General features: G+C 36.5%; 1 protein-coding gene across 4 annotated transcripts in view; it reads right to left on the bottom strand.

Annotated features, from left to right (window-relative positions):
• Positions 1-15,748, bottom strand: part of VWA8 (von Willebrand factor A domain containing 8) — a 369,162-nt gene that overhangs the window by 137,310 nt on the left and 216,104 nt on the right. The gene's annotated exons all lie outside the window — the stretch shown is intronic.

The raw sequence follows: 15,748 nt of genomic DNA, 5'->3' as shown, positions 1-15,748 counted from the left end.
AACGAAAAAGGAGAAGTTACAACAGACACCGCAGAACTACAAAACATCCAAAGAGACTACGACAAGCAACTCTATGATAATAAAATGGACAAACTGGAAGAAATGGACAAATTCTTAGAAAGGTATAACCTTCCAAGACTGAACCAGGAAGAAACAGAAAATATGAACAGACCAATCACAAGTAATGAAATTGAAACTGTGATTAAAAATCTTCCAACAAACAAAAGTCCAGGACCAGATGGCTTCACAGGCGAATTCTATCAAACATTTAGAGAAGAGCTAACACCTGTCCTTCTCAAACTCTTCCAAAAAATTGCAGAGGAACGAACACTCCCAAACTCACTCTATGAGGCCACCATCACCCTGATACCAAAACCAGACAAAGATACTACAAAAAAAGAAAATTACAGACCAATATCACTGATGAATATAGATGCAAAAATCCTCAACAAAATACTAGCAAGCAGAATCCAACAACACATTAAAAGGATCATACACCATGATCAAGTGGGATTTATCCCAGGGATGCAAGGTTCCTTCAATATAGGCAAATCCATCAATGTGATATACCATATAAACAAACTAAAGAATAAAAACCATATGATCATCTCAATAGATGCAGAAAAAGCTTTTGACAAAATTCAACACCTATTTATGATAAAAACTCTCTAGAAAGTGGGCATAGAGGGAACCTACCTCAACATAACAAAGGCCATATATGACAAACCCACAGCAAACATCATTCTCAATGGTGAAAAACTGAAAACATTTCCTCTAAGACCAGGAACAAGACAAGGATATCCACTCTCGCCACTATTATTCAACATAGTTTTGGAAGTCCTAGCCACGGCAATCAGAGAAGAAAAAGAACTAAAAGGAATACAAATTGGAAAAGAAGAAGTAAAATTGACACTGTTTTCAGACGACATGATACTATACATAGAGAATCCTAAAGATGCCACCAGAAAGCTACTAGAGCTAATCAATGAATTTGGCAAAGTTGCAGGATACAAAATTAATGCACAGAAATCTCTTGCATTCCTATACACTAATGATGAAAAATCTGAAAGAGAAATCAAGGAAACACTCCCATTTACCATCACAACAAAGATAATAAATTACCTAGGAATAAACCTACCTAGGGAGACAAAAGGCCTGTAGGCAGAAAACTATAAGACACTGTTGAAAGAAATTAAAGATGATACAAACAGATGGAGAGATATACCATATTCTTGGATTGGAAGAATCAACACTGTGAAAGTGACAATACTACCCAAAGCAATCTACAGATTCAATGCAATCCCCATCAAATTACCAATGGCATTTTTTACAGAACTAGAAAAAAAAGTCTTAAAGTTTGTATGGAGACACAAAAGACCCGGAATAGCCAAAGCAGTCTTGAGGGAAAAAAACGGAGCTGTAGGAATCAGACTCCCTGACTTCAGACTATACTACAAAGCTACAATAATCAAGACAATATGGTACTGGCACAAAAACAGAAATATAGATCAATGGAACAGGATAGAAAGCCCAGAGATAAACGCACACACCTATGGTCAACTAATCTATGACAAAGGAGGCAAGGATATACAATGGAGAAAAGACAGTCTCTTCAATAAGTGGTGCTGGGAAAACTGGACTGCTCCATGTAAAAGAATGAAATTAGAACAGTCCCTAACACCATATACAAAAATAAACTCAAAATTGATTAGAGACCTAAACATAAGACCAGACACTATAAAACTCCTAGGGGAAAACATAGGAAGAACACTCTTTGATATAAATCACAGCAAGATCTTTTTTGATCCACCTCCTAGAGTCATGGAAATAAAAACAAAAATAAACAAATGGGACCTCATGAAACTTAAAAGCTTTTGCAAAGCAAAGGAAACTACACACAAGACCAAAAGACAGCCCTCAGAATGGGAGAAAATATTTGCAAACAAATCAATGGACAAAGGTTTAATCTCCAAAATATATAAACAGCTCATGCAGCTCAATATTTAAAAAGCAAACAACCCAATCAAAAAATGGGCAGAAGACCTAAATAGACATTTCTCCAGAGAGGTCATACGGATGGCCAAGAAGCACATGAAAAGCTGCTCAACATCACTAATTATTAGAGAAATGCAAATCCAAACTACAATGAGGTATCATCTCACACCAGTTAGGATGGGCATCATCAGAAAATCTACAAACAACAAATGCTGGAGAGGGTGTGGAGAAAAGGGAACCCTCTTGCACTGTTGGTGGGAATGTCAATTGATACAGCCACTATGGAGAACAGTATGGAGGTTCCTTAAAAAACTACAAATAGAACTACCATGTGACCCTGCAATCCCACTACTAGGCATATACCCTGATAAAACCATAATTCAAAAAGACACATGCACCTCAATATTCATTGCAGCACTATGTACAATAGCCAGGTCATGGAAGCAACCTAAATGCCCATTGACAGAGGAATGGATAAAGAAGATGTGGTACATATATACAATGGAATATTACTCAGCCATAAAAAGGAACAAAATTGGGTCATTTGTAGAGATGTGGATGAATCTAGAGACTGTCATACAGAGTGAAGTAAGTCAGAAAGAGAAAAACAAATATCGTATATTAACGCATATATGTGGAACCTAGAAAAATGGTACAGATGAACCGGTTTGCAGGGCAGAAATGGAGACACAGATGTAGAGAACCAACATATGGACACCAAGGGGGGAAAGCGGCGGGTGGTGGTGGTGGTGGTGTGATGAATTGGGAGATTGGGATTGACAGGTATACACTAATATGTATAAAATGGATAGCTAATAAGAATGTGCTGTATAAAAAATAAAATCAAATTAAAAAAGGTTTGCTAAATTGTACAAAAAAAAAGAATACGAAAATACGCTTTCCGATGGAATATGATTTTTGTCCTTTGAAATGTTAATGTTTAACACAGAAGGAAAGAAATTTAAAAGAAATTTACATTGAAATTTTTCTAAGTCATAAATCATTCAAAAGTATGTATGTGTTTTTGTATCTGTCACTTAAAATACATTTTAAGTATGTGGACAATTATCCTGATTGGTCAACCACTTATTTCCATGTTTGTACTGGTAATGAGGTGGAAGAGGCAGTGAGTCAGGGGATTTACTATTACTGTGTTCTCTCTTAAATGTAATAAAAACACATTTCTGTGTCAAAAGGGCAGATCTTGAAAACATCTCATAGACTGGAATCTTCTCTCCTTGTTTAGGGGATGAACAGGATTCTTCATTGCTTTCATCAGTTCACCTAAGGAGAATTAAGTCTCTAAATATAGAGGAGAAAACAAAGGAAGGAGACACACCTAATTTCCCTCTAGTGTAGAAGACTTAGTAGGTTCTAGTGCTAGTTCTGTTATTAACTAGCAAACTTGTGAACGGAAAAGTTAGACAATTTCTCTGAGTGTTAATTTTTTCCTCTGTGAGATGAAAGGGATAATCTGTAAGGTTCCGGTTTCTTACAGCTGGGGGAGGCCTCTGAGGATCACTGAAGTGAGTGGAGCTAAGTACCAGTGGTAGATCTTACATTACCTTAGTGCTCTTGAGTTAAAATAAATAATCAGAATGAAATTATCTATACCTACCAATAGAATAGGTGCCTGATGGACAAAATTGCTTTTTTTTTTTTAAAGGAGCTCTACACACATCCTAAATTGGCTCTTTGAAGACAAGAGAAACAGTTGCACATCTGGAAATCTAATCAGAAGTGGAGAATTGCTTAATAAAAATGATGCTCGGTTGATAGGCTGAAATCTAGTCTAAAAAACACGTCTAATATATCCTTTAATAATCCCACAAAGTATCATACAGATGTTAAAAACAAAACAAAACCAAAAACCTTTATCCATTTGGGAAAAAGTAACTTTACTCGACTTGCAATTTTTACTGACAACCCCCAGGGATATTCATGAAAGCTGCTTTGAACTTGCCAACTCAGTCTAAGTAACAGTCATGGAAATTACAGGTTGCCTGGTTCCATTTAAAAATAGTACTAGCAGTTTGGTTGGCAGAGTATTGGAAAGACCTTCAGGTGCCCCATATAGAATCTATTCCAGAACCACATAACAAGATGCTATTAGCGTTAACAATTGCAAATGAAAGTCACATACGCAGGGTGTTCTGCTGTTGCACAACCAAACTGACTCTGTCAGATCCTTGGTAACATGGGGAGTTGTTTCTAGACTTCCTGTGGGCTCCAGGCTGGCCAACTGAGGTAAACCAAAGCCCCTCATTTATTTTCCACTACTAAGTCCTCCCAATAAGTTGTGGAACAATTTGACGGTTATTAACTCTCTCCCCTTCAATAAGTTAGTAGTTAGGGGGAAGGGGAATTATAACTGAATGTATGAATAAGCTTTGGAATTCGAAACATATTCAACATTAATTTGGGGGTAATTCTAACTACTAACCAGTTAGCAAAAGGCCTTATATTCCATTACTGAAATCTGTCATTCAACTCCAACCAGACTTAAGTTGTTATACCTGACTTGATTGAAACAACAACGGCATTTTCCATAGTTTTAAGATCCTGTCACTTGTATTACTTAAGTTTGTTAAAGTCCTAGCTGGAATGATGTCTGGATTTGATTTTAAAGGGGAAGAGGATGAACTTAAGACTTATAAATAGTACCACTTTTTATCATGTCATTCATGAATTTATGTTTTTTAAAACAATGAAGTATTTCAATTCATATGTTGTGATGTTTCTTAATCCCTTGTGGAAGAATTAATAAAGATCTGGAAGAAAAACTTTTAACTAAAAAAAAAGGTGACTTTCAAAATTATGACTCAGGTCAAATTATAGCACTTAGCCAAGTTACAGAAAGGAAAAAGAAGTTTTTTTTTAAGCATGCATACATTTCATAACACGGTGCACATGGACACCAAAGTTGAGTTACAGAGTCTGAATGACGTACAAGAGATTTGTCTAAGATTGTTCCATAGAGGTGAGCTGGGGTTTTAAAGAGTATGTTCTGGCAAACTTCTGCCTTCTCTGAACATTTGCCAATACTATTTCTGGAGTTTGAAAGAAACACATGAAAAAGATTTGGATCTTTCTAGGGGCATTATGCAAAAGTTGTTGATATACCTATTATCAACAATTCCTAAAACATTTCCTCACCACAAGAACTACTAATTTTCATGGGAATAATGGAACCCTTCTGGGTAGTTCCACCGACACTCAAAAATTCACCAACTACTACCATCTTTGGGAAGAAAAAGAACAACTCCAACTTTAGCAGGCCTCACTCATTCCTAATGTTTTAAATCTAACCTCTGGTAATTATTAAGTTGGACTATCCAACTGAGTTTACTGGAATCTTTAATAGAATAACACTGACAAATATTTCCACCTTTGGTTCTTACCCCTTCCTCTTACTCTCCAGCTAATGTATGCCTTAGTTACCTCAAATTGCTACTTGCTGTTCCTGAACATGCTATGCATTTTCATGCTTCCATGAGGTTATTACTTCAGCCTCTTTGATGAAATCCTTCTCATTATTTTTTTATTTTTATTTCTTTTGCGGTACGCGGGCCTCTCACTGTTGTGGCCTCTCCCGTTGCAGAGCACAGGCTCCGGATGCGCAGGCTCAGTGGCCATGGCTCACGGGCCCAGCCGCTCCGCGGCATGTGGGATCCTCCCGGACCGGGGCACGAACCCTCGTCCCCTGCATTGGCAGGCGGACTCTCAACCACTGCGCCACCAGGGAAGCCCAATCCTTCTCATTTTTAAGGCCCAATTCAAATGTTACTTCCCCTTTCACCCCTCTCCCATATTTCTTTCTGGGAAGAATTAATCTCTTGCTCTTCTGGGTTTCCATGGAAATTTGTACATATGGAACTCTTAGAAACTCTTAAGATAGAGTTCTGTAGAATTTGCAATTTTCAAATTTAAGACCTGATAGAGAATAACAGTTTTAGAGAGCATGGTCAGAAGTGAATCTATGAAATCCCTTGTAAATATTTATACTTACTAAAATAAAAATTCAACACACTACATAGAGAAAACAGAAATGCCACTCTAAACGCTTTAAATTAGTAATAATGGGTATTACTATCCCCAATTACCCTCCCTTGTTTGCTAGAAACTTCTGAATTTCCCTTCCCTACAGTCGCACATGTTGCTGGTAAATAAATTTTGCTTTGCTGCAAATGATATGTACACGAGTATGTACATGTGCTTCCCCTTTCACTGGCTGGCTCTGCATTTAGACATTATGGGTTTCACTTTATAACTTAGACTTGTGCACCTCTGCCACCAAGGTCCTGCTGTGGTCACAGAAATAAAGATTCATTTGGATATAGGATGGAAAAAGATTTAGGGAGACTTGTTACTCTTGGCTAACTCTTCTCAAATTATTCCCCAATATCCAGCTTGACACTGTGCAGGGTCAGTGCTGCTGCCCAGGGTCACTCTGTGCTAAAACAGATGTTTTCACCTTGCTCCACACATCTGTGGCTTTCTTCTTCTTCATAGAAGATGTGAAACTACAGTTCTGGGGCTTGGGTTTCCTTTCCCTCATCTCTCTTCAAATTTCACTGCAAAAACTTCTCTTTTTCTGCCATATGCTTTACCAACTACATCTTAGTATTTTCCGATCTTAAATTCTTTCCTTTTCTAATTATTCACATCAATAATGACTGGGATTGAAACTTTCCCAGTTGGAAAATTTCCCAGAAAACAAACAAACAAGTTGTTTGGGGCTTCCCTGGTGGCGCAGTGGTTGAGAGTCCGCCTGCTGATGCAAGGGACGCGGGTTCGTGCCCTGCTCCAGGAAGATCCCACATGCCGTGGAGCGGCTGGTCCCGTGAGCCATGGCCGCTGAGCCTGCGCGTCCGGAGCCTGTGCTCCGCAAAGGGAGAGGGCACAACAGTGAGAGGACCGCGTACCGCAAAAAAAAAAAAAAGTTGTTTGAGTCCTGTTATTTCCCACAAAAAGGACTCATAGGATGAGAAACCCTAATGCGAATGTAGCACTTTGAACATAACATTGCGTAATAAGGTTGCGAGTTTACATGTTTTCCCAAGATTGTTAATTCATTGAAGGTATTACATCTTACTCACTTGTATCTCTGGCACTCAGAATCCATCGATTCTGCTATGGAAACCTCTCTCACTGGTGTCCCTCTTTTTCATTCCCACTGCCACAGTGGAAGCTCTCACTGTTCATCACCGGGATGACTGCAGTTGCTTCCCAGCAGGTAGGTCTTCCTGCCTTCAGTTTCACTGCCTTTCAGTTTCTTATCTTTAGAAAACTTAAAGGGGTCTTCCTAAATTATGAATCAGACCATGCTACTTTGTGGCTTCAAATTCTTCTATGGTTCCCCCGACTCTTCTCTCCCTTTTAGTCTCACCACATAGCATGCCCTCATTTAATCTTTAGTTCTAGTCACCAAAATACTTGCATTTTCCAAAATGCACCATGACCTCTTAAAACTGTCTCTGCTTGAAGTGCTTTCTTCTCCTTTATTTGCCTGGAGAACAACTAGTCATCCTATAAAGATTCAGCTTGGTTACTATCCCTGAATCTCCCCCAGGGCAGAAGGCAGCAACCCCACCTCTTCGCTCGCTCTTGTGTGGCTCTCACTCTTTACTTCAGTGCTTCCCCAATTATAATGACCTCCTTGAAGGCATGTACTGAGCCTTCTTCACCTTTATATTTCTGACTCCCTACTTAGTGTTTACCACATAAATGTTCAATAGTGTTTGTTAAATGAATGAATATTTCGTTACATTACAACTGAGAACATCTTCACCTACTTGTTTCTCATCTTGATGGCAAGTTGCAAACCACCATGGCAGATCTTCCTCACTGCATCCTGACTACACGACTCTCAACAAACAATGCAATCTACTTTGCAAGTGTATTTGGAAGAGTTACCTATTGGTCGGGATTGGGGATTTCTATTCAGCCAGGTGACAGATATCACTTATAAATGCCTAAAGGATCAAGGATAATTCTGTGAGACTGCTGAAGATGAGTATGGAAGAAGATTCATAGATCTTGACAATTTCTATGTAGATTGGTTATACTTTAAAATTTTTCTCTGCACCCCCATAAAGGAGCTGAAAGCAAATAAAATGGCTGTGAAGCTACTTCATAATACACCAAGAGAATAAAGGGCGAGGACTATGAAACTGTAAAGCCCAATACCACCCTTCTGCTTATAATAGTGTCATTATGTAAATCTTACTGTTTTTGAAAACTGAGAGCTCTTTTATGAAGTGCAAGTAAATCATGATGCAGAGTGGAATTGCATACCTTAGAACTTCATGATCAATACAATGAACTCATCTGTAAAAACTAGACTTCAAAAAGAAAATTATACCATGTAATAGTTTGGAAAATGGAAGGAGATGCACAAAACTTTAAGAAGTGAGTCTTTTAATTTAATGGGATAAATAGTAAACTGATAATCATTCTTATATTGAAAGATAAACCTTATGAAATTACTTCTAAGGGAGGCCCTGGTTGGGGATGTTTTTGATGTCTGTGGTACTTGGAAGACCCTGTAGTTGGTCTTGGTCAGAGAAGAAGCAGCTGCTGTTGATGTTCCAATTACACAGGATAAGTCTTAATGTAGAAGACTGATTCTAGACAGATACCCTTTAAAGACACATTCAATATAGATGAAGCTATTCTGTCTGCAAATGTGCACACCTGGCACTACTCTAAAGAGAAAGATCAATATTAAACATGATCATGTAACACACACTGCAATGAAATATCAACACCTCTTACAACAGGAAAGCATGGCCTTAGCTACCTTCCTCGGGAGTTCAGTTAAAATATGCTGTGAGACTGGCTGATAAAGTAATGAATGGTTGCTGATACAAGGGAGAAGAGCGACAACTTGTTCAGCTATCCAATTCATCTAGGGGCAGTGAACCACAGAACCTATGAGTTTGAAGGACATTAAAAGCTCTTTAATCCGGTATTCTAAGTTTGAATCACTTGAGTACCTCCCCAACAAGATTCATCCTGATCTGTTTGAACCTGGACTACAAGAAGGTATACCCTACCTTTCCCCTGGGGAGTCCATTCCACCTTTGAACACAGGAGTTATTGGCCCCGCAATGGAGGCCAACTCTAATTTGTAATGACTTAGAAGCAACTCACAGATGCACAGGAAATGCATAGTGATTTATAATTATTCTGCCAAAGCTAAGTATATGATTTTGAGGATGGTAGTTCTAAGTAAAGGATTCTTTATAGAATAAACTGAAAAAAGAAAAGAATCGTCTACTCATTTTGAAGAATTTGTGAATGTCAACTATTTTGATTTTTCAAAAATCAAATCCTTATTGTAGGAGAAAAGATATAAGCAAATTTGCTTGCATCGTATAAAAAAGATGTTTTTATTTACTTCTGTAATCCATGACAAATGGCATTAATTTAAAGGACACTGTGATTAAAACGATGGGCCCAGTCACCACATAAAAGTTAAATGTATATTTTGCATGATATATGTCCCAAAAGGGTAGGAAATGAAATTTGGAAAACAACTCTGAAGTTTCTTTAGAAACATTATCTTTAAAATCTTGCAATCCAGTGTTGATTACATTGCTTTTCTCATGCAAGAATGTGGAGACTGCATGGTGAGTGAATAAAAAGGCTCTGGAACAGACAGATCTGTGTTTGAATCTCCCATCCTGCCATTTATTAGTTGTATAATTTGTTAAGTTACTTAGAGTCTCTTGAGCCTCAGTTTCTTCATCTGTAACACATACACACACACACTCTTACACCTACTAGATAATAAAATAGGAAGGAATTACTTGCCCAATAGAAAAAACAGAATTGTTGTATAGATTGAGTTAGTATTTGTGAAGTGCTTAGAGCCCTTAGTAAGCATTTGATAAATATCAATATTTTAATTTTTGCTGCCTTAAAAATGTGTTGTCTTCTCTCCCTTGATTCGTTTATGTTGATGTCTACCAATGCATAAAACTTACTTATATTGTGTTGAACTGCCATAGCAATGTCTGGTTAACTTGATTTCTCATTTGTCATTGGTAAGGGTGCCAATGTTACACCCTTAGAGTAGGCATTGCAGAGCGGTGTAAATTTTGCTGTCCTGGAGGCAAAGGTCCCACGAAATAGCAATTTCAGAATAGACCTTTACTTTAACATTTTAATTTTATTTAAATAAGAAAACAGAATGAAAAATTCCAGGGCCCAGATAGTCTACGGACATTTAAAAAATAAAATATAGAAAATAATACACATGTTAGAATAGAAAGTGAGGCCCCCTTTCCCCTTTCCAGAGCCTCTCCTGAAGGCAACTACTATCAACAGCTACCACTGTGTTTTTAAATTACTTAAAATGCGAACCTATTAGAGAAATTTAATAAAAATATTGGCTAATATGGTCTTAGACCACATAAAGTTACCTTATTTCCCTTGAAAAATGAAGTTAAAAAAATTTTAATAAAGCATTTGAAAGCAGAGAGAGAATACAGACATCAAGAGGACATTGGAGGAGTAATTACAAGACTCCATAGGGCTTCTTCACCAGCTATGGGACACTTTAAAAGTGCAGTCACATATAACAGTCATTTTTAGATGTACAGTCTGTCTAGCAATGGCATTTCTATGAGTCTGTAAAGGATAATGACATTGAAACATATGCATAAAGACACAAAGTGTTGATATTAATGTGTTTATTCCTTACTTGGTGTTGAAATGCCAGAGAAATGCCTGGCATAAAGCACCTTAGATGCTTTATGATCTGTTCATTACATTAGAATAAATATCTTAAGTCTAAAAACTCAACTAACAAGAGGGAAGGAGAAACAAGTGGGGTAATGGGAGGAATGTCATACATACTCGAATCTAAACCATTATAGATATATTTCTTTTCAACAAAGAAGAGTGAGAATGAAGTGTTTAAAAAAGGATCTCCTTTCAGGGACATGTCTCTCCTATTAAGAAGAAAAACTCAGAAAAGAAAAACTAGGAAGAAATATTTCTCAGTTGAAATAACACATAGAATCCTAGGAAAAGATCTAGAAGGATTAAACAATGGTTGTCTCTGGATGGTGGAATTATTAGTGTTTTAATTTTCTTTTTGCTAATTTATTTTAAAAAAATGGGATATCACCTTTCATTTAGTAAATATGCATCATAGAGAAATCCTACATATAAAAGCCTTTAAATTTCCTCAAATTTTTTATTCTACTTGACTTACACAAATAAATGTTCGGTACACTGTAGATACTTTGCCAGTGACAAACAGGCAATAAATGCTTTGGGGAAAAAAAAAAAAAAAAAGAAACTGGCTTAAGAATAAACTAAGCAGGGCTTCCCCGGTAGCGCAGTGGTTAAGAATCCGCCTGCCAACGCAGGGGACATGGGTTCGAGCCCTGGTCCGGGAAGATCCCATATGCCTTGGAGCAACTAAGCCCTTGCGCCACAACTACTGCCTGCACTCTAGAGCCCACGAGCCACAACTACTGAGCCCGCGCACCACAACTACTGAAGCCCGCGCACCTAGAGCCCGTGCTCCGCAACAAGAGAAGCCACCGCAATGACAAGCCCGCGCACTGCAGTGAAGAGCAGCCCCCACTCTGTGCAACTAGAGAAAGCCTGCGTGCAGCAACAAAGACCCAACGCAACCAAAAATAAATAAATAAATACATTTATTAAAGAAAAAAAGAATCAACTAAGCAGCATTAAAAAAAGAAATCAATAGGGTTGAGGACAAAGAATGTGGATCAAGAAGGATGATCATTTAAATATTTTATAGATTATGTGTGTCTCCTAGGGAAGACAGGGAGAGAAAAATACATGAAGCTAAAATTCCGAGGGTAGAGATCATTTCTCTGTATGTTTGATTTATGTAAATATGACTACAATGTTTGAGAAGGTTCAATAAATTCCTTCTGTGTTCCAGATCAGGGAGGACTGATGGCTAGGATGCTTCTTATGTGTGGTAGCCAAATAAAGCTTTCTAGAGGTTTTATTTTTCTAAATGAATTACCTTGTGTTTTACTTCATGATCCTCCATTATTAAAAAAAAAAAAAAGGGAAAGCTTAATTGGGGATGAAGAGGTCTTTAGAAATGATTTTTGTTATGCCAAAAGTCTATATTAACCTGCTTTTCGACTTACTTGTCATTGTGAAATATGGCTAAACCCCCCAAATCTGAATCTATCACAACTCTCTGAAGGATAAGAATATGTATATTACATGTATGACATCTTGGTCAATGATGATTTCCAAGTTGATTATCTAAAATCCTAAGGTCCTTTTAAACCAAAACTATTTGTAATTTTCAGTATCCAAAGAATAACTCTGATTTAGAAACTGCCTACAATCTGCATACGGATCTGCTTATATTTGTCTTTAGAACTGGAATTAAAATTATGTATATTATAGCTCTGCCCCTGATCAGCTTTCTAACCTTAGGCAAGTGATGTAACCTCTCTGTTCCTCAAATTCCTTATCTATAAAATGCAATAATAATATTACATATATTAAGATAAAATATTGTGTAAGTCTCTTAAAAATGGATGTACCAAAAAAAAAGGACTTTTTCTTCCTTTAAAACAAATGTTTCCGTAGCATGTTAGAGTTCATAAGTTACTCTGAAACACACTTTTAAATTTGGAAGTGCTAATGTGCCAGCAGTATGTTTATTCCCAAATAAAAGAAACTTTAAAAAAATAAAAGCTCATTTGAGGGTAAAACAAGCAAACGTTGCTTTGAAATGTAGACCTGTATCTACTATAGCAGATTATCTATATGCCTTTGGTTGGATGTTTGCACTTAATTATACATATATATGTATGTATGTGTATGTGTATTTTTTCCCCAATAATGACATTTGAAACTCAAAAGCTCAGATTATTTTTTTAAGAGCTCAGAGTTTAAGCCAAATCCTCCTATTTCTGCCTAAATTTCTCCCAGTGCACCTCCTTATTTTCATTATGTTTGCCATCTCTCTGGCATAACCTTTCCTGTGTGTTAGAAACTTAAAAGGAAACAACAGAAAAACCTCAGGAAGTACTAGTGGAAAAGGGCAAATGCAATGCGGGTGTCTAGGGAGCCAATTCTGATCCCAATACTAAGATGTGGAATATATTCATTCAACAGATCAGGAAGAAGAGCTGCCTTATGGCTCAATCGAGCATGGTAAGATAACAGCCCAGTAGGATGCAGCCTACAAGTACCAGGTTTAGCAAAGGTTTAGTAAATAAGATAAATCCTATTCCTCTCATAATATCACAATAGGCCTTTAAAAAAATGTACAGAGACCTATGGGATAGGTAGCATCACTGCACTATTTAGGAGAATAAAAGGGAAAGTGACAGGATCTCTCTTAGGAATTTCACTAAAGAGCACTAACGGGACATCACCAAACAGCCAAAGTATATTCTGATTTCAGCTGAGGAGGAAGGTGCTGTAGAAGACACATGAAAACTTCCCTCTTCTACAACATCTGTCTTACATCTCTTTTTACTTATATGCAGTGGATGGTCAATTACTTCTCCATCCCTATCTTGTGTGTGAATGTGACCATCTTATTCTGGGTTCAATGTAATTTTGCTCCTATTGAATAAAGATTGGATTAGAGAACAAGAAAATTAACAGCAACACTTTTTCATTCAGGGCAAAAGGATATTAATAGTAATGAAAACATTTGGTCCTTCTTCCTTAGGGACAGAAATCCAATGTGGATCTTCTTCAGTAACATAGTGTCTCCAGAGATGGGCAGGAGCACCCTCAAAAAACTGATTTAGCAAAAGGTATGGAAAAGTCAAAGCAAATCATAAGACTGCATGAGGCCAACTTTAAATCTTCAGAGGTCTACGTGATTACTATTAACTGTGCTTCTAGGGGGGAAATAGAAAGTGTTAGTATCACTTCTTTTTAATTTGTTTTTGTTTTTGCAGATGAGAGAAAATTAAGATTATGCTAAAATGCAAAGGATGTCAGAATAGGAATGAACCTTATTAACCTTATAAAGATGAAAATATATTCTGGCCTCACTAGGACAGTCTTATCTTACATCTCTTTTTACAGAGTTATTATTAATAGTGCCCTTTCATTCTAAAAAATGTATTAATTAGGTGAAAAGGTATATGGTTATGCTATCTAGAATAAAATGCTCTCAATTTTACAAACAGGGTAAAATCTGTTTCTTCATGTCTGACCCAGACATATAGGTTGAACATGTGACTAACTGCTGAATTCCCAGGACATTGCTTTGTTCACTTTACCATGTTACCCTCTCAAAGTACAAGGCTGATAATTCGATACAAATAAAACATATGGAACCTGTGGATTTCACTAAAGGGTAATAAAACATCACTACTTTTGAGCTGCTCAAGTCATTGCAATTTACAGGTGAGGAAAAAATGCTTTGAATGTGCAAATCGTAGTCTACTATGATCTCCACCCTGAAGGAAAACCCACACATCCCCCACATGGGCTACAAGTCTATTTTTAGCTATACACAGTGGGTGGACAACTAGTTCTTTCCATCCTGGTCTTAGGCATGACCATCTTGTTTCCAGGCTCAATGTACTTTTGCTTCCATTCAAAAGTAAGTTCTAGAGCTGGAATTAACTTGCCATGGCAACAATGAACAAGCCATGGCAAGAATTTTTCAGTTTAGAACTGGAGACAGTAATGAATAAGTTAAATCACTTTATCTGTCTTCCTTAAAACTTAAATTGCCAACAATTTTCTTTTGATTGATCTTACCAACTAATATGTATTTGAATTTTTATTTCAAGTTGTACAAGAGTACAAAAAAATTATTTTAAAATCATAAGCCTGGTTTCCATGAAGTTAGAACTCTATATAAATTTGTTAATGGTAATAAAAATCACCTTATTTCCAATTGAAACTAAAGATATAATTTATAAAAAGGAAGTAAAAAACATGAGTACTAATAGAAGTTTGCATATCCAAGACATTTCTTGAACTCTCTAATATAGAAGATAAGCCATACCCATTAAACTACCAAACTAGTTTCAAAATGCCCATAAATACTGGCAATCAATCAGTAAAATAGTATTTTACAGAAAAGCATATATATTAGCAACTGACACCAAATCACTCTTCTCAAAAAGAAAATTTACTAACTTATTAATAATATAAACCAATTCACTGATAATTTCTAACATAACTCCATCTTGCTCTTTTACCACTAAAGGGAAATATTTGTTTCTCTTTAAGAAATCCTTGAAGAAATTGTTAAAGCTTTAACTATTTTTATTGGCAAATATTCTGACAAGTTTTATAATAACTTAAAAGAATAAATAAAGAATGATGATGTAAACACTTAGAATATATATGTATGTGTGTGTGTATATATATATACACACATATACATATATAGCTGGATTAATCATTAATTTATATTTAACACATTTTTCCTAAGAAAGGTAGAGAGTTCCTCCTATATGAGATGACAGTTATATAATAATTTAAAGGTAATTTTTGTCTCTTGGGAATTTATGATAATTGACTTTCTTATAGACAAAAATAGCATTAGATGCATTATCAATAAGTTACATATATTTAAAACTGTTTTCTAGTGAATTTGCACTGACTTAATTACCCTACTAATAAATACTGTCAATTATCTTTCTGGTCAACAACATCATATTTGCAAGATTCTTTGTTAAGCACGTAGCCTGTTATTACGAAATAAAAGGCAGGCAACTGGCCCACATGAAACAAAACTCACTTGTTTTCCCTGCCT

The sequence above is a fragment of the Mesoplodon mirus genome, assembly GCF_964341445.2.
Source record: "Mesoplodon mirus genome assembly, chromosome: 17".
In the NCBI taxonomy this organism is placed as follows: domain Eukaryota; kingdom Metazoa; phylum Chordata; class Mammalia; order Artiodactyla; family Ziphiidae; genus Mesoplodon; species Mesoplodon mirus.
The sequence above is the reverse complement of the archived record's forward strand: the minus strand, read 5'-3'. Positions and strand labels throughout refer to the sequence as shown.